Source organism: Microcaecilia unicolor, chromosome 2 (genome assembly GCF_901765095.1).
Source record: "Microcaecilia unicolor chromosome 2, aMicUni1.1, whole genome shotgun sequence".
Classification (NCBI taxonomy): domain Eukaryota; kingdom Metazoa; phylum Chordata; class Amphibia; order Gymnophiona; family Siphonopidae; genus Microcaecilia; species Microcaecilia unicolor.
The window spans coordinates 653,555,850-653,577,527 of record NC_044032.1 but is presented as its reverse complement, the minus strand read 5'-3'; the positions used below and the strand labels follow the sequence as shown (position 1 = coordinate 653,577,527).

General features: G+C 51.7%; 1 long non-coding RNA gene across 1 annotated transcript; it reads right to left on the bottom strand.

The window, feature by feature from the left end:
- Positions 1 to 3,913: 3,913 nt before the first annotated feature.
- On the bottom strand, positions 3,914 to 16,149 carry LOC115462717. Its single transcript, XR_003940930.1, has 4 exons — positions 16,140 to 16,149; positions 11,546 to 11,550; positions 10,080 to 10,083; positions 3,914 to 4,020 (listed from the first exon to the last, which is right to left on the bottom strand). It is a non-coding gene; the product is annotated as an uncharacterized LOC115462717 (long non-coding RNA).
- Between the last annotated feature and the right edge of the window lie 5,529 nt (positions 16,150 to 21,678).

Here is a 21,678-nt window from a genome sequence, read left to right as displayed (position 1 = left end):
TGCACGGAGCCTTGTACAAGGAGAGGGGATTTCTGACAGCTGAGGGGAAAGGACTTGCAAATGCCACTGAGATCTGCCAGCTACTCGAGTCAGTATGGAAACCGAAGAAGGTGGCTGTGATGCACTGTAGGGCCCACACCGGCCGGACGGACCCCATTGCCCGCGGTAACCAACGGGCGGATGATGCTGCAAAAAGGGCAAGTCAGCTCCCCTACTCCTCTCATCCATCTGACCCCGTACTCGTAGTCCAGCTCCCCACAGAGACCCCTATCTACACCCCCCAAGAAACGGAGTGGGCCCAAGGAGAGGGTCTAGAGTCACGCAATGGCTGGTGGATACTACAGGACGGGCGTATATGGATACCCGAGGCCCTGGCCTGGGCGGTAACCAAAGAGGCTCACGACCGCACCCACCTGGGCAGGGACGCTCTGGGGCGCCTACTCGAAAAGACCTACTACATCAACAAACTGTCCCTGTGGACCAAGAATGCTTCCAGTCAATGTGCAACTTGCGCTCGGAATAACCCAAGGACGGGACCCGGTCCTACGCCAGGACATGTTCTCCGAGGCACTAGCCCTTTCCAGGTCTGCCAGATTGACTTCACGCATATGCCCCCAGCCCGGGGCTACAAAGCCATCCTCGTCGCAGTGTGCACATACACCGGATGGATTGAAGCCCAGCCCACTAGAACGGAAATGGCTAAAGAAGTCACCTCCCTACTGATTCATCATATCCTACCCAGATACGGTCTCCCCAAGCAAATAAACTCCGACAACGGGCCTGCCTTTGCCAGCGAAGTAACTCAACAGCTCAGTACAAGACTGGGCCTTGATTGGAAGTTGCATTGTGCCTGGAGACCCCAGAGCAGTGGAGTAGTGGAGAGAGCTAACCGATCCCTTAAGAACCAGCTGGCCAAGCTATGCCAAGAAGCAAAAGCCAAATGGCCCGACCTGCTTCCACTGGCCTTGCTACATCTTAGGTGTACCCCCAAGGCTACCGGCCTTACTCCTTACGAGATGATGTACGCTAGGCCACCACCACTACCCTCCTTTCCCGACTCCTTGCAGATACAGGGCGAGAATTCCTTAGTGAGACAGATGAAAGCCTTACACGAGGTAGTGCAAAACATCCAGCAATATACTGAGAGGGTAGCTCCCCTGGTTTTTACCACTCCTATACACCGGTTCAGGGTAGGAGAGGAGGTATGGGTCAAAGAGTGGGATGAATCTGACTGTCTGAAACCCAAATGGAAAGGGCCCTCCCTTGTTCTCCTAACGACCCCAACCGCTGTTAAAATTGCAGGAAGCCCAGTGTGGATACATTGGACCCGACTGAAACCTGCTGCTCCCACTAGCAACACCCCGAAGCGTTGGACTGCGCACCAACATCCTGACGCTCCACTACGGCTGACCCTCAGAAAAACGTGAACCGGTAGATTCATGCCTGCCCAGCAACAGGAGCTCAGCTTTTGGACCCACTGCGTCTTTGGCTCTGCGTTTATTGCAGCCCTTATCCTGGGCCTCATCCTCTTCTTGCTGCAAAGGCTCGGATACCTCCCACCATATATATGATGCTGAGCCTCCTCCTCCTCCTCTGCTCAGTCCCGAGCCATCACCCCCTGAGCCAGAACTGTACTGAATGTTTGCGTCTGGTGCGCCATCGTATAGAAGGAGGATATCACTTAATCACCACCCTCATCCACCAGTCGCAGCCCCCGGAAGGCGATTGTCGGCTCCTTCCGACTTGTGCCATTAGTACCCCGGCTGGCCTCCAACAACTCCACAGATGCCTCCAAGGCAACCTCACTGTCTGCCATAGCCCCACCAAGCCAAGATACTACAATGTTACCCTCAGCGTAGGACTCCCTGCGTATGTGGCCGGGCCCCCGGGAGTTGAAGGAGATGGCATTCTGTATTACGTCAATTCCACTCGCATCCTTGCTGGCGGTATCCACACTGTGGCTACGCTCACCTTCGACGTATGTGCCGCCATGGACAAACATCCTTGGTCCCGTAAGTGTGGCAGCCAGAGTTGGCGTCAGGCATATGTGAACGACCACAAGTATGTCTGCCCCTTCAGTCCAGACATGAGATGCTGCTCCCCTTGGGTTTGGCTCCCATGCGCCGGTGACACTCGAGCCTCGGGCTGGGAACGAGTATGCGCTTATACGGGAGGAGGATATACCGGATGTACCGGCCTGGGCGAATTTCGTCGAGGTTCTGGTAACTATGTGTCCCTTGACTGGCCCATCCGAGGCCACGACATGCCATGGAGAGGAACGTGGGGCCTTGGCATTGACGGCGGAGGAATGGATCCGCTGACGTATATCACCATATATCAGAGCCTTGAGGAGAAGGCACCCACACACTACCAGACCACGGTTGTCGGGTACCAGGATGTATTCGACGAAATTGCTCGCGCTGAAGAGGCAGCGACTAAGTTCTCCATCTCCCCAGAAGCTCGGAATATGTTCCTCAACCTGGCCGAAAACATCGCCTTCTCCCTGGGAATTACCAACTGTTTCGTCTGTGGAGGCACCGATATGGGTGAGCAATGGCCGTGGGAAGCGAAGGAGATCCGACAGCAAACATGGGATGCGCTCAACACCACTAACATTACCTTTCCCCAGCGCCCGAAGCCATACGAATGGGCCCTGAGAACCAACATCATAGGTACCCTCTGCGCTAGTCGAGCGCCCTCGAAGCGTTATTCTGTACCCGTGGGAGATTCCGCTTGCACGGGGGTCCTTCAGTTTAACGGAAGTCGACATACCTGGTGGCAGACGGACCGCCTGCCTGCCCCGGAGCCCATCTGGACTGAACCCACCTTGAACGCAACGTGGACACACGGAGGGAATGCCTCCCTTAAGTGGATAGCCCCGGAGGGCTACTACTATATTTGCGGGCGTAGGGCATATGAACAGCTCCCAGTCCGCTGGTACGGTACCTGTCTCTTGGGCACCGTCCGACCTAGTTTCTTCCTTCTGCCCCTGCGAGTCGGCGAGACGTTGGGCATCCCCCTTTACATGGAAAAGGGGCCTGAAAACATTGGCAGACGTAAACGGTCCCTGCCAAACACCAAACCCAAAGTCCAAATAGGAGACTGGAAAGACAACGAGTGGCCGCCAGAACGTATCATTCATTACTATGGACCGGCCACATGGGCTGAAGATGGTACTTACGGGTACCGCACTCCTATCTACATGCTGAATCGCATTATCCGCTTGCAGGCAGTGCTCGAGATCCTTACCAATGATTCGGCCTTTGCCCTCAACATCCTAGCCCGACAGAACACTAAGCTCATTACAGCAGTTTACCAAAATCGCTTGGCTCTTGATTACCTCTTGGCCCAGGAAGGCGGGGTGTGCGGCAAGTTTAACCTCAGTAATTGCTGCTTACAGATTGATGACCAGAGCCAAGTCATCAGCGAGATAACTGACCGGATGGTCAAATTGGCCCACGTCCCCGTCCAAACCTGGAACAGCGCTTGGGATTGGACCTCTTCCCTAACCAGTTGGCTGCCGACCTCCGGGAGCCTAAAGGGCCTCTTCGTCATGGGGGGCCTGTTTTTGCTATCCTGCCTATTAATTCCTTTGTCTCTTCCCTTAGTTTTCAGGTGTCTCCGCTCCACCATGGAAAGTATCGCTGACCGCCGAGCTGCTGCCCAACTTATGGCTCTCCAGATGTACTCCCCCATTCCCCAGGCTGACGAAGCTGACGAAGACGAACCTTGTGGCGAACTTCTGTCCTCCTGAGTCACTTAATGGGCCAATACCCTTGTGCCAGCATAAGACCGGATACAAAGGGGGGGGGATTCCACTAGGGGCCCTCCGTCTCAACCCCGGCGAAGTAACCAGCGGCTGCGCAAGGGCTTAGGGCTCTTTGTTGACTCCCTGCTAATACTTCTTGTCTCTCCTTTCCTTTTCAGGGTTCTGGGAATGATACTCTCCATCAGAATGAATGTCTAGTATCAAAAGGGGGGAATTGTAGGAGTGGAACGCCGGATACTACCCGAATACTACTGCCTACCAGAACAACCTCATGTTTTGTGCCTACTGATGGACTTATACTTATGTATTCTACCTCTGCTCTTGGCTCTTTAGCCATACTTTATTAATGCACTGGACCTTTGTGCCTTACCCAGTTTTATTGTTTACTAATGTAAGACAGAATGCAGGGCTATTAGACATATAGCTTGTAACTGTAACTGTAGTAGCAAGGCTTATACGAGATCAGCTTGCACGTAGGTGCCACATGAATAGGTGGCCTTGGAGGGTGCTAACACCCCCGCCCTGCATCTCTGAGCCGACGAGCCTTATCTCCTGTGCTAGAAAGGAGCATTGTGTGTGTGTAGAATAAGCTGCTAAGTTTCGTTTCTCTTGCCAGTATCTTTTCAGTATTATGACGTGTGTACGTACTGAGAACTACAAATATGCACTGTAAGAACTACAACTGTTTACTGCGCATGCCAAATGTGATGTGTAAGGGGCCTAGTGCGCAGGCCCAGTAGGGAAGTATAAATGTAAGTGTCAGGTGATTTGCGACACACAGTGTCCCGAGATTACTCGGTACTGTTCACTTGCTAGCAATAAAGTTGCCTTGTTTGGAACCAAATTTGGCCTTTTGTCTTCTGATTTACTAGCCTGTTTCACTATAAAATCAAGCACCATATGGTGTAACAATCAGTGCATTTTTTCTAGTGAAAAAGGTGCCAGTACTCAAATGCTAAGCCACCTTTCAGGGGTGCGGTGATCACTGAGAGACCCGCCCCACAATAGCCAGGCCCTCTGCAACCAGTCACAGAATCTATGAGAAGGCAGAATTGGTGTGTAGAGCCTGAGCTCTTTCATGAAAACTTGGGGACCATGGTTTATATTCCTGCTTATAATCAAAAGAGAAAAACGCCTATATTGCGACCCAAATCAGGAGATAGACGTTTATCTTTCAAAAGCGAATAAATCGGTATAATCGAAACAAAACTTTCAGTGCGCCCTGTGATAAACACAGTGCCTGCCCTTACAGGAGGAGGCCGCCAGATGGCGCTCTCCCATTGATAAACTAAAAATGCCCATTCTGGCCACTAGAGGGAGCCTAAGAGTAGAGTCCATGGTAGTGACCAGAAGGAACGGCTAGGGGTGCTCCTGGCATAGGACTGGTACTTCCCTGGGAGGCCACCAGGGGGACTCTCTGAGTGGAAGCTGGAAAGGTGGAGAGAGTTCTGGGTGCGGACCTTTCTGGAAGCAGGGGGAGAGGCCTAAAGGAAGGGGGAATGGATTATTGGGCACCCTATAAAAAGCACCCTCTAAGCCAAGGGCAAGGGGAGAAGATGGGGGAACCTGCAACACCCAGAGCCTGAGGATTACTAACAAGGAGACCAAAGAGAAAGAGACCTGCTGAAGTAGAGCTCCAGAGGAGAGTCAGGCGAGGGTTCCCTCCAAGCCCTGAGAGGTACTTACCTGATGGGGACCAGGTACTGGGTACTAGGGGGATGACCAATTGCTACTGAACTGTGTAAAAAGAACAAACAGCCGTGGGGTGGAGGATAGGACTGTACAGTCAATGTGAGTGAAGAAAGTCCTATCCAGGGGTGGTGGCTGTTTTACACTGAGACCCAGGTCTCCCACAGTAGATGGGCTCAGTGAGAGAATTTGTACTAGAGGACTAACGGCTGGAAAGAAGTGAGTTCCACAAGACTGCCGTATAGTTCAATAAATTGAATTTGCATTTTGATGACTGTCTCATTTGCATGTATGTGAAGGCTGGAGAATCCTAGTTGAAGTTCCAGGAGAGTGCGAGGGGTCACAGCCCGTGGATCAGAGGGGTGACCGGGGCACACTGAACGGGACAGGGGAGGATTCCCAGCCGAAGGAAGACATGCCTGAGCAGTCACCCTGAATAAGGCAGGAGCCCCAGATATAGAGGTGGGTGCTTGCAAGTGACTAGGAGAAGACCCGCCAAAATCCTGCTCAGGAGCCCCGGGCCAATGAGGCTGGGTGGAGAGCCGGAAGGGCACATGGCTCTACAGATTGCCCTGAAGCCAAGTACCAGGGAGCCTGAAGAGAGCCTAGTTGAAGAATATGCTGAGGTGGGGAAGATAAAGGAACCCCTTGTGTTTTGAACGGTTTGTTTCGGTGCTGTGCTTGCTGGACTTATTCTGAAGGGAGGGGGAAGATAAAGGAAACCCCCTGGTTTGAACTGTTTGCTTCTATGCTGTTTTGCTGGAGTTACTAGGGATTTACCACAAGTTGAACTGCTTTGATTGGAAGTCTGTGGCTGAGCAGTTTGCCTGGCCAATTGCAAAACATAGCTTGGCTTGGGGGCCAAGGGAACTCCGAGGAGACTAGTAAGTGAGACCCCGGCCAGCAGAGGGCTGCATTTCTGAATCACCCAGCGGCCGGGAGCATTACAAAATGGTGGCAGTGGTGGGATCTACAGCGGACGTCCACGCAGAAGGCAGACAGACCGAGTCGGAGGAGTTCCAGAGTCCAGAGTCCAGAGACCAGACCAGTGGCCAGAGTGTGGAGGTGGTGTCCAGGAGGTTCCTGAAGCCCGTCGAGGGGGGCCAACGCTGACAAAGGCGCATTACTCGCCTACCGAGGTAAAGGGAACCTAGGGGGGAGGCGAGGGAGGATCCAGTAAACTGAGAAGAGCAGTTCATGTAAATGATAGAAAGGCTTGTTCTGGTGGAGATTCTGGTACGAGTTTAAGAAGTAGAGAGCAAGTGTAGGACCAGGGAAAAAGACAGTCCGCACTTGGATATCTCTCTTGTGTTGCAGGCTGCATCCCAACAGACGGTCGAGGAGGACGTCGGAGCCATGGGAGGGCGGAGACGGTTCAGACCGAAGAGAAAAGTCCAGAGGCCCGAGGAGCCGGAGCCCAAGTCGCCAGCAGAAGGAATGGACATGGCAGAGTGGGACACCATGATCCAGGTTCTGGGACTTGGAGGGGGACTGTGTTCAGAGACTGTTGGGACATTGTTTAAGCCTGGAGGGGTGTCTGGGGAAGACAGGACCCTGAGAAAAAGAGAAGTGATTGAGCCAGAGTGTGACCAATGTGGGGAAATGGGCCATGTTGGAGAGTGGTGTCTGGCAGTAGGCAGTTCAGGGGATGAACTGGGAGACTGGGAGGATATAGGAAATCCTACAGTCAGTTGGTTGGGGTTAAGTAACATGGCAGGCAAGAGGAAGCCCAGAGGCCATGGGAGTCGGGAGGTAACCCATTCCTCAGGGGCAGACTGCATGGGTAGGCCGGGAACCCAAAGGGAAAGAGGTGTCTGCAGGGAAGAGAGTCAGGAGGAACCCGCTGCAGGGAAAGCACCCAATGTCCCAGGGAGAGGGGTGGCCACAAACCTGAAAAGTGCCAAGAGGGAGGATGGGTGCCGGGACAAGGAAGGAAAGCCCCAGTTGCAGGATAGTGAAAGTCCTGGTAAGAAGGGTAAACCCTCTAAGAAAGGGAAAGGGGGTGTAGGCCCAGGTGAGAACTTCCCAGGTGACAGGATAAAGAGTAGTCCTGATTGTGGAGGGGAAGTCAATGTACACTGTGAGCAGGGGAGTGAGACAGTTGAAGATAAAGTAGGCTGCCCATGCTACGGTGAGGACCGGGCAGTATTTCCATGGGGTGTGGAACCAGGGAGCGTTGCCCCAAGGGAGAAATACTGGGAGGCCCGGGAAAAGAATGAGAACCCGCTGTTAAAATCCCTTACAGAAAATGTCTGGCAGTTAGAAGGAGAATTACAGGCCCTAGGTAAACCGGGGCAAGTCTATAGGCGCCCGGAGCAATGTCTGAGGGAGGTCCTGGAACTAAATAAAGGACTAATGATAACTTTAGTGGGCCATATACAGCAGCAGCAGGAGGCGTCCCAGAAGGCGATGGAGAATAGTCTGAGGGAGAATGAACAGAGATGGGTCCTATTCGAGTCAGCTTGTAAGGAGAAGATGGCTGCTTCAATGCAGGCCTTAGAGGCCAAACTGGCAGAGTCCCTTAGGCAGAAGGAAGGCTGTGAGGCACTGCTAGCCGCGGTTAGGGCTGAGCTGCGCACAGAAGTTAAGCTAAGGGAGGAAAGGGAAGCAGAAGTAGCCCAGCTTACAACTACCCTGAAAGAGACCCAAGTCTTGAGGGAGACCCAATTAGCTAAGCTGCAGTCCACACATGAACAGGAGATAAGGGACCTCACAGACAAATTGCAACAAGACCAGGAGCAGAGGGTATCCCTAATTAAAGCTGAGTGCCAGAATGCTCGCCAGGAGTGGCATAAAGAGCAGGAGGTCCTGAGGGAAAATGTTAGGGAGATGGGTAGACTACAGCACACAGCTATAATAGAGCTGAGGGGGAGTTTAACCCAGGTAAAGGCTTGGCTGGGAGAATTAAAGGGCCAGCAGGAAAGCCAGCTGAGGGAAGTACAACAGGGGTATGATAGAGCTGTGGTAGAGTTAATGGTGGCCTTGCAGCAGACCCAAGCTGAGTGGGCTGTGGAGAGACAGCAAGCCAAAGAGACCACAGAAAGGGCAGAAAGATGCAGGGAGGCCATGGAAGAGAAGTGCAGAGTGCTGACCCTAGCAGTTGATGTGCTCTTCCAGGATGGGCAAGGGAGGTTAAGAGAGCTTCAGGAAGCCCACTCCTGCATTGTAGCCCTACAGGAAAAGCTCAAGGGGAAGGAGCGCCCAGGAGGGGTCAGTCAACTCCTACCCAGGAGTAAGGGTCAGGATAGGGAGAGTCAGAATGACCCAGGAGGTGTTAAATTAAGTAAGTTCCTGTCCATGAGTAGGGGCCAGGATAGGGAGAGGCCGAAGGGCCCGGTTAAACCCACAAGGAAGGGTGGTGTAAAGTTTAAAGTGGATGAGAACCCCCAGAAGGGCAAGCAGGAAAAGGAAGAGGCTGCCCAGGGGAGGGAAAGGTTCAGGTCCCAGAAGAAAGGGTTGATCCTAGGGCCCAGATACCGCCCCATAGAGTTAGGGGATGAAAGAGCTCCTAGGCAGGGGACCCCGGCTCAGGAAGGGGGCCAGGGGGAGGCTAGATCACCCAGAGGCTGGGGGGAGTCAGGTGCTAAAAGTGGTTATCCTAGTCCAAAAGGGAGGAATAGGAAACACTTAAAAGTCTCAGGGAAAAGGAGACTTAGAACCCTACACACAACCCACAGAGGTCAGTCAGGGCCTAGGGGTCGAAGAAGTACAGCCCAGGGTGGTAGAAAGGAAAAGGGTTTGATTAGAAGTTTCCCTGAAGTGCTAGGGGCACAAGGCCTGAGGAAAGGGCACCAAAAACCAAGAGGGAAGAAGGGGGTGTACTCATGGGCTAGGAAAGTAGGGGCAGAGATTAGACGCCGAGGCCTAGGAAGGCGTAGAAAGAAAAGATTAGGGATCTTTGAGTTTCTAGGGGTTACAGAGGAAGGTCCCCTAGAGCAAAGCAGAGCCTTTGTGGTAAGGCGGACCACTGGGTACAAAGCCTTCTTGAGAATCCCTCCTAAGTAATAGGGGAGAGAAGGAACCTGACCCCGAGATGAGTAAGGGGAGTCAGGAATTGCTGCACCTCAAAGAAGAGATTTGAGGGAGCAGCAATATCTTAAGGGTGGGGGTATGTGATAAACACAGTGCCTGCCCTTACAGGAGGAGGCCGCCAGATGGCGCTCTCCCATTGATAAACTAAAAATGCCCATTCTGGCCACTAGAGGGAGCCTAAGAGTAGAGTCCATGGTAGTGACCAGAAGGAACGGCTAGGGGGTGCTCCTGGCATAGGACTGGTACTTCCCTGGGAGGCCACCAGGGGGACTCTCTGAGTGGAAGCTGGAAAGGTGGAGAGAGTTCTGGGTGCGGACCTTTCTGGAAGCAGGGGGAGAGGCCTAAAGGAAGGGGAATGGATTATTGGGCACCCTATAAAAAGCACCCTCTAAGCCAAGGGCAAGGGGAGAAGATGGGGGAACCTGCAACACCCAGAGCCTGAGGATTACTAACAAGGAGACCAAAGAGAAAGAGGCCTGCTGAAGTAGAGCTCCAGAGGAGAGTCAGGCGAGGGTTCCCTCCAAGCCCTGAGAGGTACTTACCTGATGGGGACCAGGTACTGGGTACTAGGGGGATGACCAATTGCTACTGAACTGTGTAAAAAGAACAAACAGCCGTGGGGTGGAGGATAGGACTGTACAGTCAATGTGAGTGAAGAAAGTCCTATCCAGGGGTGGTGGCTGTTTTACACTGAGACCCAGGTCTCCCACAGTAGATGGGCTCAGTGAGAGAATTTGTACTAGAGGACTAACGGCTGGAAAGAAGTGAGTTCCACAAGACTGCCGTATAGTTCAATAAATTGAATTTGCATTTTGATGACTGTCTCATTTGCATGTATGTGAAGGCTGGAGAATCCTAGTTGAAGTTCCAGGAGAGTGCGAGGGGTCACAGCCCGTGGATCAGAGGGGTGACCGGGGCACACTGAACGGGACAGGGGAGGATTCCCAGCCGAAGGAAGACATGCCTGAGCAGTCACCCTGAATAAGGCAGGAGCCCCAGATATAGAGGTGGGTGCTTGCAAGTGACTAGGAGAAGACCCGCCAAAATCCTGCTCAGGAGCCCCGGGCCAATGAGGCTGGGTGGAGAGCCGGAAGGGCACATGGCTCTACAGATTGCCCTGAAGCCAAGTACCAGGGAGCCTGAAGAGAGCCTAGTTGAAGAATATGCTGAGGTGGGGAAGATAAAGGAACCCCTTGTGTTTTGAACGGTTTGTTTCGGTGCTGTGCTTGCTGGACTTATTCTGAAGGGAGGGGGAAGATAAAGGAAACCCCCTGGTTTGAACTGTTTGCTTCTATGCTGTTTTGCTGGAGTTACTAGGGATTTACCACAAGTTGAACTGCTTTGATTGGAAGTCTGTGGCTGAGCAGTTTGCCTGGCCAATTGCAAAACATAGCTTGGCTTGGGGGCCAAGGGAACTCCGAGGAGACTAGTAAGTGAGACCCTGGCCAGCAGAGGGCTGCATTTCTGAATCACCCAGCGGCCGGGAGCATTACAGCCCGTATCGCTCACATGCTCAGCTACAGACGTCCAAACAAGGGGTGTGTCGGGGGCGTGTTAGGGGCGGTGTTACGAGGTGGTCGTGTACAACGTATAACGGATAGCGAAATGGTTTTGGTTGGGCGGGAACATGGGCGTCATTGGTTAGACCCGAAATAAAAGCGACCAGAGCAAGGGGGAAATCGTCTTTAGACCCATTAGCGATTGTGTGGAGTTGGAGAGTGGCGAGATCGTTGTTGGCAGAGCTGAATTGTTGGTTGCAGAGAAAGCTGAGTGTGTTGAGTTAGTACCTGTTACGTTCATCTGTGTGCCCTAGTCTGAACGTTTTCAGCCTCACCTGCCTCTTTTGTGTCTTACCTTTCGACCTTTCCCTACTCCTACTCCTACCCCTTGCTCTATCGGCCCCTTCCCCTCCACCTATCCCTCTCCATTCACTGTTCCCACGTGTATATTGTATTCCCTGACCTCTGTTAGTCTCTGTGTTCCCTGTACTGTTTGGCGAGTGAGTAGCCAGAGGGCGTGGTGGGAGTGAGATTCTGTGTGCTGCTGTTTCAGTACTACTACTAATACTTGCACTGGTGGGGAAATGGATGCACTAAATTCACTGGCGGCTTGCATGTTAGAGGAAGAGGCCACACACCGCAGGAGGTATTCACGGCCCCGAGTGTTCAGGCCCCGCACCACCTTCCTAGACCTCACTGACCAGCAGTATCTCACAAGGTACATACATACATACATACATACATAGTACAGATTCAATAGGGCGACCATTCAGCAGCTTTGTGAGCAGCTGCAACCCCTCCTTCAGCCCCGGACCTGTAGGAATAACCCCATCCCGTTCACCTCAAAATCACTGCCTCTCTCTCTGTCCTGGCCAGTGGGAGTTTCCAATCTGTATTAGCTGTTAACACAGGTCTCACCTAGGCTTCTATTTCACACTGTCTCACCCAGTTCCTGGATGCTTTTCTTACTCACACCTCTCACTACATCACTTTCCCCAGCACCCCCCAGGCCCTGCACAACAACATGGCTGCATTCTATGCTGTAGCTCACTTCCCCTCAATCATAGGTGTGATTGATTGCACACATGTTGCATTGAGACCCCCCCCCCCCCCCAGGCACGAGAGGCCACATACAGAAACCGCAAAGCATATCACTCCATAAACATGCAAGTGGTGTGTGATGCCCAGGGGGAGATCATCGATGTGTGTGCCCGCTACCCTGGCTCCACGCATGATGCATACTGCTGGGCAGACTTACAGTGGTGGAAATAAGTATTTGATCCCTTGCTGATTTTGTAAGTTTGCCCACTGACAAAGACATGAGCAGCCCATAATTGAAGGGTAGGTTATTGGTAACAGTGAGAGATAGCACATCACAAATTAAATCCGGAAAATCACATTGTGGAAAGTATATGAATTTATTTGCATTCTGCAGAGGGAAATAAGTATTTGATCCCCCACCAACCAGTAAGAGATCTGGCCCCTACAGACCAGGTAGATGCTCCAAATCAACTCGTTACCTGCATGACAGACAGCTGTCGGCAATGGTCACCTGTATGAAAGACACCTGTCCACAGACTCAGTGAATCAGTCAGACTCTAACCTCTACAAAATGGCCAAGAGCAAGGAGCTGTCTAAGGATGTCAGGGACAAGATCATACACCTGCACAAGGCTGGAATGGGCTACAAAACCATCAGTAAGACGCTGGGCGAGAAGGAGACAACTGTTGGTGCCATAGTAAGAAAATGGAAGAAGTACAAAATGACTGTCAATCGACAAAGATCTGGGGCTCCACGCAAAATCTCACCTCGTGGGGTATCCTTGATCATGAGGAAGGTTAGAAATCAGCCTACAACTACAAGGGGGGAACTTGTCAATGATCTCAAGGCAGCTGGGACCACTGTCACCACGAAAACCATTGGTAACACATTACGACATAACGGATTGCAATCCTGCAGTGCCCGCAAGGTCCCCCTGCTCCGGAAGGCACATGTGACGGCCCGTCTGAAGTTTGCCAGTGAACACCTGGATGATGCCGAGAGTGATTGGGAGAAGGTGCTGTGGTCAGATGAGACAAAAATTGAGCTCTTTGGCATGAACTCAACTCGCCGTGTTTGGAGGAAGAGAAATGCTGCCTATGACCCAAAGAACACCGTCCCCACTGTCAAGCATGGAGGTGGAAATGTTATGTTTTGGGGGTGTTTCTCTGCTAAGGGCACAGGACTACTTCACCGCATCAATGGGAGAATGGATGGGGCCATGTACCGTACAATTCTGAGTGACAACCTCCTTCCCTCCGCCAGGGCCTTAAAAATGGGTCGTGACCCAAAACATACAGCCAAGGCAACAAAGGAGTGGCTCAGGAAGAAGCACATTAGGGTCATGGAGTGGCCTAGCCAGTCACCAGACCTTAATCCCATTGAAAACTTATGGAGGGAGCTGAAGCTGCGAGTTGCCAAGCGACAGCCCAGAACTCTTAATGATTTAGAGATGATCTGCAAAGAGGAGTGGACCAAAATTCCTCCTGACATGTGTGCAAACCTCATCATCAACTACAGAAGACGTCTGACCGCTGTGCTTGCCAACAAGGGTTTTGCCACCAAGTATTAGGTCTTGTTTGCCAGAGGGATTAAATACTTATTTCCCTCTGCAGAATGCAAATAAATTCATATACTTTCCACAATGTGATTTTCCGGATTTAATTTGTGATGTGCTATCTCTCACTGTTACCAATAACCTACCCTTCAATTATGGGCTGCTCATGTCTTTGTCAGTGGGCACACTTACAAAATCAGCAAGGGATCAAATACTTATTTCCACCACTGTATATGGTCTGTGCCCTGAAAAGGACAGGTACAAATTCAAGGTAAGGTATACACATATGAGTTTGTCTTGGGCAGACTGGATGGACCATGCAGGTCTTTTTCTGCCGTCATCTACTATGTTACTATGTATATCCTGCAGCACTCGGGCATCTTCCAGAGGTATCAGCGAGGGGAGTTCACTGGTGGATGGCTACTAGGTAAGTGCAACATGGATGTACCCAAACTATACCTCCTCCACTGGGCAACCCTCAGCACTGTCTACCTCCAGCTCACTCCACAACCCAGTATCCTAATCCCCCCACCCCCCAAAAAAATGTACCTGCTCCAAACAATACACACTCATCTTTCTCCTTCTGCTTCTCCCCAAAGGTGACCGAGGCTACCCGCAGAGGATTTGGATCATGACCCCCGTGGTGCACCCACAGCCATGGCCAGAAGAAACATACAACAGGAGACATCGGAGCACCCGGGGGATCATTGAGCGGACCTTTGGCCTACTGAAAAACAGATTCCACTGTCTGGACCGGTCTGGAGGGGAACTCCTCTATAGCCCTGAAAAGGTGGCCAAGATCTTCGTTGCCTGCTGCATGCTGCACAATTTGGCCCAGCGCAGAGGACAGGCCCTCCCAGAGGATCCCCCTCCACCTCCCGCCCACAGAGCTGAGCTCAGTACTCACCAGCTTGGGGTTAGAGCCAGACGACTCATTGAGACAAGTTTTGTCTGAGAGTAAGTGCAGATTTATTCATATCAATCACATAAGTATTAACATATCAACCCCCCTCCCCCCAACCCTCACCCTCCAGCAAGTCCCATCACTTTCCCCATCCCCTCCCCCGTCCCCTCTTACCCCTCCCACGGAGTTCCTTTGCAGCTGGTGCTGCAGGGGAAGTCTGTTGAGACTCCTCTGATGGGCTGCTCCCACTGTCCTCCTCCGTATCCACACAGCAGCCTGCTGCTTCAGCTGCCCTGTGGAAGTCCGGCCACCTTGTTGCCTGTAGCCTGGGCCCAGGACCCAGAATGGGAGCTGGTGTGGTGGGTGCTGCAGTAGTGGCTGCGGAGGCGGATGATCTCAACGCCCACCTCTTAGCTGGTGGTTGTTGCCCACTGGAAGAAGTGGATGGCAGGTCTTGCTACAGCAGCACGGCTGGAGTAGGTGCTGTTACCTGAGGGCGCAGGCCCTCAATGCTATGCTCCAGGCGTTGGAGTTGCTGGTGCATAGTATGTTGGGCCTGGAGCACCTCCTGGTGGGCTTCCCTCTGAGCCTGGAGCAGGTCCTGGTGGGCTTGGCGCTGCGCCTGCAGTGCTTCCCGCTGCTGCTGTAATTTTTGCTGCTAGTACTCCTCCAAGTACACATTGTGCTGCAGCAAATCAGTGGCCATCCGCAGTAGTTGCCTCCTCTGGCTGGATGGCCTCTGGCGACGAGCTGCCTCCCTATCTGCATCCTCCTCATCAGCAAGGTCTACCGGTGGTGGAGGTACAGGCTCTGCTGGTGGAGGTTGAGCCTCTACTGCTGGTTCTGCTGCTGCAGGTGGTGGAGGTACAGCCTCTACTGCTGGTGCTGCAGGTGCTGGAGGTAGAGGCTGTACTGCTGGTGCTGCAGGTGCTGGAGGTAGAGGCTGTACTGCTGGTGCTGCAGGTGCTGGAGGTAGAGGCTGTACTGCTGGTGTACTCCTTTGTTGGTACTGAAGGCCACTAGGGCCAGCCTCATCGGAGTCATCACCTGTATAGCACAAGGGTGAGGAAGTGTGTTGGTGAAAATAACCCACTTTTGTCTTTCAGCATTCATATACATTGCCCCACTCTTGATGACCCAGCAAAGAGATGGTGAGGAGGAATGGGTTTGACACCGATGTGAAAGAGAGCCCCACAGGCAGCTGGGTAGAGGTGGTGGACGGACAGCCAAGAGAAAGACACCACTCACAACTTTGTGGACAAGCTGTTTTTTGTATGTTGGTTAAAGTGAAGGACATTTGAGCATGTCTTGTGTTACTACTGACTTGCTAGACTGCCTAGAACTGCTTTATGACCCAGATTACAGGCTCCTTAAATTTCATGCATGTGGCCCACACTGACTAGAGCACAGAGGTGACAGAAGGAAATATGCACAGTTTGGTGATAGGAAAATAGGAGGGAGTAGGGAAGGGCCCAAAAGTTGTGCCACAGTAGTAACCTACACACACCCATAGGAGCCAAATGTAAACTATTATTTGGGGTGCTAAGCCCAGTGCAAATAACCGCTCCCTGGACACCTATATGATATGTCCTTAATATTGGGGGTGCTCACACACCCACAGCACCTACAGAGTCTGCTCCTATGACACACATGACTACCACCACTAATCAAATAGAGCTTACAATGTAATTAAGATGCACAGACAGGACAAGTAAGAGGGAAGCCAATGACTAAGGTAGGGATAGTGAGTAAGGGTACTGAGCAAGTGAGTAGGGGTTAGGAAGTCAGGACAGCATCATAAAGGTGGCCTATTAGTCTACATATGAAGACATCCAGAGACACACACTGCTGAAACTCCTCCCCCCACCTCCTGCCCCCCACTCCCCACATCCCTCCTCCTGACCCCAACTTGTGTAACGTACAGTGTAGTGCAGCACAACAGATACCCCAGCTTCATAATGGTGAACCTACCTGAGCCCTCAGGCTGTGCCGAGGTGTCAAGGGACTCGATCCCGTGGATGCCCTCCTGGGGTAGGAGGGCGTGAACCATGCACTCCATGGGGGTGAGGTTGGCAGTGTCATGTGCTGCGGGATTGGCCTCAGCCTTCCTCCTCACATCCTGCCTCAGCTTGCGCCACTTGCGCTTGCAGTCCTCCACGTCCCTTGCACAATGGAAGACTGCATTCAGCCGGTCACGTACCGCCTCCCATTCCCACTGTTTGTCGTTGCAGTCAGCCTCTGCCCTGTGGGAGCAAACAGATTAGCGTGCCATTGCTCGATCTCCTGGACCAATAGCTCCACTTCACCGTCGCTGAAATTACCCTTCCGGGTTAGGGGCTGGCATGGCGGCATTGTACCAATGGGGTTTCGAAAATACGGAGTGGGCGTCTAAATAGTCGCCAGGAACGCCCATGTTGGAACGGGATAGGCGTGCCAGATATGTGCGCATTAATTTCGATTATACACACAATTCCTAAACGTCTCCAGCTGAGGTAGCGATTTGGGGCGCATGATTTCAATTATGGGTAGATAACTATGGGATCCCCACCTGCTTTCCCATTCTTGATTGCCATTTAAACTGCGATTTTCTGTGCTGGGACGTTTGCGCTTTTGATTAACATTAGTTCACAGTGTTTTACCCTCAATTATATTAACCTTTGTGTTTGACATTGTATGCTTCAGTACACCTGTGTATTTTGGGGGGTTGTTATTTGTGGTTGCCCTCAGCCAACAACTCTTCCGTTTCCAGTCTACCACATCCTTTGAGCCTCCCTTACTGTCTCCCATTCTCTCTGCCTGGTTGTAGCAGGCAGTCTGTGGGAGCAAAGAGATTGGTAGAATGGCACCAAATCAATCACCCATCGGTAAGGGTCATTTCACTGAGGCAGACATTGAGCGAATGGTCCAGAAGATAGAAGCCGCACTACACATTCATGAAACACAGGTTTATGGTAAGCTCATACTTCTCAGCCACCTCTTCTCTTTCTGCTCATGATCAAGGACTGTCCGTTCACTGTATATACTCTGCATTCAACTCTTACCTCTATTTTCACCAGGTTCCTGTGCACTGGTTGGAGGACTGACAGCGCTGTACTGTGTGGTTTTGCTGTAGGTCCGCTATGCTGTGGGGCAGGTCTTGGAGCTGCTGTATTGCTTCCCAGTAGGTCCCATCCTTCTTTATGTGTTGAACCCCAGACCCCATTTATGAAGTGCCCACCCATTCTCAAGTTTGCTGGGAGGGGGAGGTGGGAATAATATATGCAATGATTGTCTTCACCACATTATCCAACACAGTCCTACAATCCTCCATAGTTATGCAACAAGAACATTTCTAACATGTAGGCTGCACACTAGTTTCAGAGTGGCCACAGGTACAGCCTACAGAGCCCTGAAGTCATGGTGAGGGAGAGGGTTTGTGGCTACAAGTCCCAACCCATTTTACTTGCAGGTGGCTACAGCCTGGTGGCTGCAGTGGCCTAGTGGTTAGAGCACCAGCCTTGTAATTCAAAGGTTGCCAGTTCAATTCCCACTGCTGCTTCCTGTGATCTTGGCCAAGTCACCTAACCCTCCATTGCCTCAGGTACAAACTTAGAGTCATCCTGGGACAGCAAAATACCCAGAATACATGAATGTAACTCACTGTGAGCTACTACAGAAAAGAGTGTGAGCAAAATCCAAATAATCTATGTGCCCTACTGTAACCCTTGTATTATATTGCAGTTGTGATGCAGTAAGCATCCATCTAATAGTTTTCCCATTGTTTTCCCTTTTCTACTGAGCACTATATACCATTGCTGATGCATTGAATGTGAAAAGATGAGCCAGCTGTTTGTAGCTCTTTCGTGTGCCCCCACCAAGGTGCTATGGTTGTGGGTAAGGGTGTGTGATGATCACAGAGCAACCATCGTGTATGCGCTACCTAGGGTTATGTGGAAGTTTCTACTTGGCAGATCACAAGTGCTGGACAACAAATCTATTATTTACACCACTCTGTGCTGTGGGGCTGTATGGTAAGGGGGAGGGAGAGTAGCTGGATGGCCATTTGTGTTCCTCAACAGTAATGGCCATACAGGCTCCCCCCCCCCTGCACATACTGCCATGTACGTAGGAAGGAACAGGTGGCCTTCTGTATGGCCACAATTATCACAGACACGCATCACATTTCTCATTCACACTTCACATTTCATGCAATGCATATTGCTGCCTCCTCTCACATCAACACCAGCATTTCATAGGCTGTAATGCACAGGGCACAGACACACACACACCCTGTTATATGAAATATTAAAAAAAAAAATGTTTGTACAAAAGCCCACACATTTTCCCCCCACCCCACCCCTACAAACCCCCACCAACCCTACAAATCCCCCCCAAACCCTACAATTCCCCCCACCCCACCCCAAAGTCTTTCAAGGGCGGCCACGCCCTGTGTGTAGTGCCCTTTGTAGCAGGGTAATGAGCAGCGCCAGAAGCACCCTCAGTGGCCTGTGGAGCTGCTCATTACCCTGCCTTATGGCTCTGAGCTCCTGCAGCACCTGGTTCTGGCCCTCTACCAGCTGGTTCTGACCATCTACCAGCTGCTGCAGGAGGCGCAGGGCTGGAGCTGGTCCAAGGGCTGGAGCTGGCTCAGGGGCTGGAGCTGGCCCAGGGGATGGAGATGGGCCAGGGGATGGGAATGGCCCAGGGGCTGGAGATGGGCCAGGGGCTGGAGATGGCCCAGGGGAATGAGATGGCTCAGGGGATGGAGCTGCAGGTGGGGAGGGGTCCTCCATAATGTCCTCATCGATGATGAGGACCCCCTCCTCCTCGTCCTCCTCCTTCTCATGGCCCTTCTCGGCCGCCTTCTCCTCCTCCTGGTGGCCCTCCTCGACTGCCTCCTCCTCCTCCAGCTGCCCCTCCTTGTCCGCCTCCTCCTCCTGCTGCTGCTGGAGCCCTGTGTATGTAAAAGGATTGTGGTTGGGATCAGCACATGCAACATGGCTTGCATAGTGCAGTAGCTGGGTGGCCTGAGGTGGGGGATGGGGAAAGGTGTGGTGAAGCGTGGCCTATACCCATGGAGACTGAGATGCGTCAGATGACATGACAGGGAACCCTGGAAGCTGCTCTGACACAGAACACACAGGACATGTTGGCAGACCACACTCATTGGTGACCAGCATGTTTGCATTCTGATATGTGACAACGGTTTGCTGACCTGTTTTTGTTCTTTGTATTGGTGGGGAGGTGGGGGAAGGGGGTTTAGCACATACCTTTTATATGAGGCAATGACATCCACTAAAAGTAGGACCTGAGGCAGGACTACCAGGAAACAGTATCCAGTCACCCCAGAAAGGGGGATACTAAAGTGAGGCATGTCATCTCATTCATCTCGGAGGAGGTTCGTTGGAAGTTGCAGCCACACTCATGGGAGGGCATCTGCAACCTGAGGCCTTGATCTGGGACATAGGTGTTATGACTTACTAGTTGCCTATTATGCACATGGAACCTGATATTGTACAGTACATTTGCATTATCCAATAAATACATTTACAAATGAGTACAGGTGTCCTGTTTGTAATACTTACGTCGAGTCCTCAGGTGCTGTCGCACTGCCCTGATGATGTCAGGGCTCTCGCAGCGTATGCGCCTGAACCTCCTGTGCAGGGACTCGAGGTCCCTGTGAATCCCAAACCATCTATAAGATATAAGTTTGTTCAGCAGGAGTCAGGGGATGGTCCTTCTTGCCTTCTGCACACACATTCATTTGTAAATCAAATAGCAGAGAGGTTCAACACTGTTGGGGGGGGGGGGGGGGGAACCTTCCATTGGTACAGATGATCATAGGAGCCACCTTTTTTACATTATTGGGGGTGCTAACCCCAGTGGAAATAACCCCTCCCTGGACACATACAAGCAATTTTATCAATATTGGGGGTGCTCAAGCACCCACAGCACCCATAGAGTCAGCTCCTATGCAGATGATGTCATAGAGGTGGCCATGAGGCCAGAAAGTACCATTTGTATGCATTATTGTAGGGATATAGGAATGGATTTCCTTTCTAGTACATACATTTTATTACTGACTGTGCATGTATCCATAATACTCATTATCCTTGCATGCACCCTCCAGTTACTGCTGACATTGATGACAGAGCTGTTATATCTGTAGGTACAGGAGGGGGACCTGATTGGGGGGGGGGGGGGCTAACACTTACCTTTCCAGCCTCTCCCTTATGCGGGACCAGGCTCTCATTGCCTGTATCCTGGGGGGCAGGTGGTGGTGGTAGATAAAGAGCCTGTGCCGGTGCTTCAGGCACAGCCGCACCAGCAGCAGGCTCTCAGCCTCACTAAAATTAGGCTCACACCGTAGGTGCTCCATATTTCTCAGTGAATATACGTTGGTAAACCCTTGCGTGACGGACGTCGTTTTGTGCACAGCTCCATATATGGATTACCATCCCATATATGGCACTATCAGCACGTGGACGCCATCGTAATCATAGACGTCCCTGACGTGCATACGTGCAGGCCCTTATATAGATCAGTATGAAGCATGCAAACCTTTTCACATATACACAATATGCATATAGCTGCATGTTCCGTAGGTACAGTGCATGCAGTTCCGGACATCCAGATACAGCACATATGAGGAAACTTCGGTGGAGCAGCATGATCCTCCTGTATTTTAATCTTATTAACGTTCCTCATATTTCCCGAGCAGCATGCACTGTACTTGCGGAACAACTATGTACATTCTTTTACTGTACTTTCTGATTTGGTCGTTTTCACCTGCGATAATCAAATGTGTAATGGCGCCCTGTTTACTAACCTTTCTGCGCCCTTCATTTGGTCGTTTGGAACAGGGATAATCGATTATTGAAAAACGTCCATAGTATTTTTCGATTATACCTGCCTGATTTTGGACGATTTCGTAAGGACGTCCTAATTCGTACTTGGACGACCTTTCGATTATGCCCCTCAGTGTGATCCTAAAATGTGTTTAATGCCTTTACTGTTATTCTCATTTCTAAGGACTTCCATTGCTGCAGTTCTCACTCTGCAAATGGAATGGAATGGATCCTCAGGAGCTTAACCGAGATTGGATAGCAGAGCCGGTATTGGGAGGCGGGGCTGGAGGTTGGGAGGCGGGGATAGTGCGGGGCAGACTTATACGGTCTGTGCCAGAGCCGGTGGTGGGAGGCGGGGATAG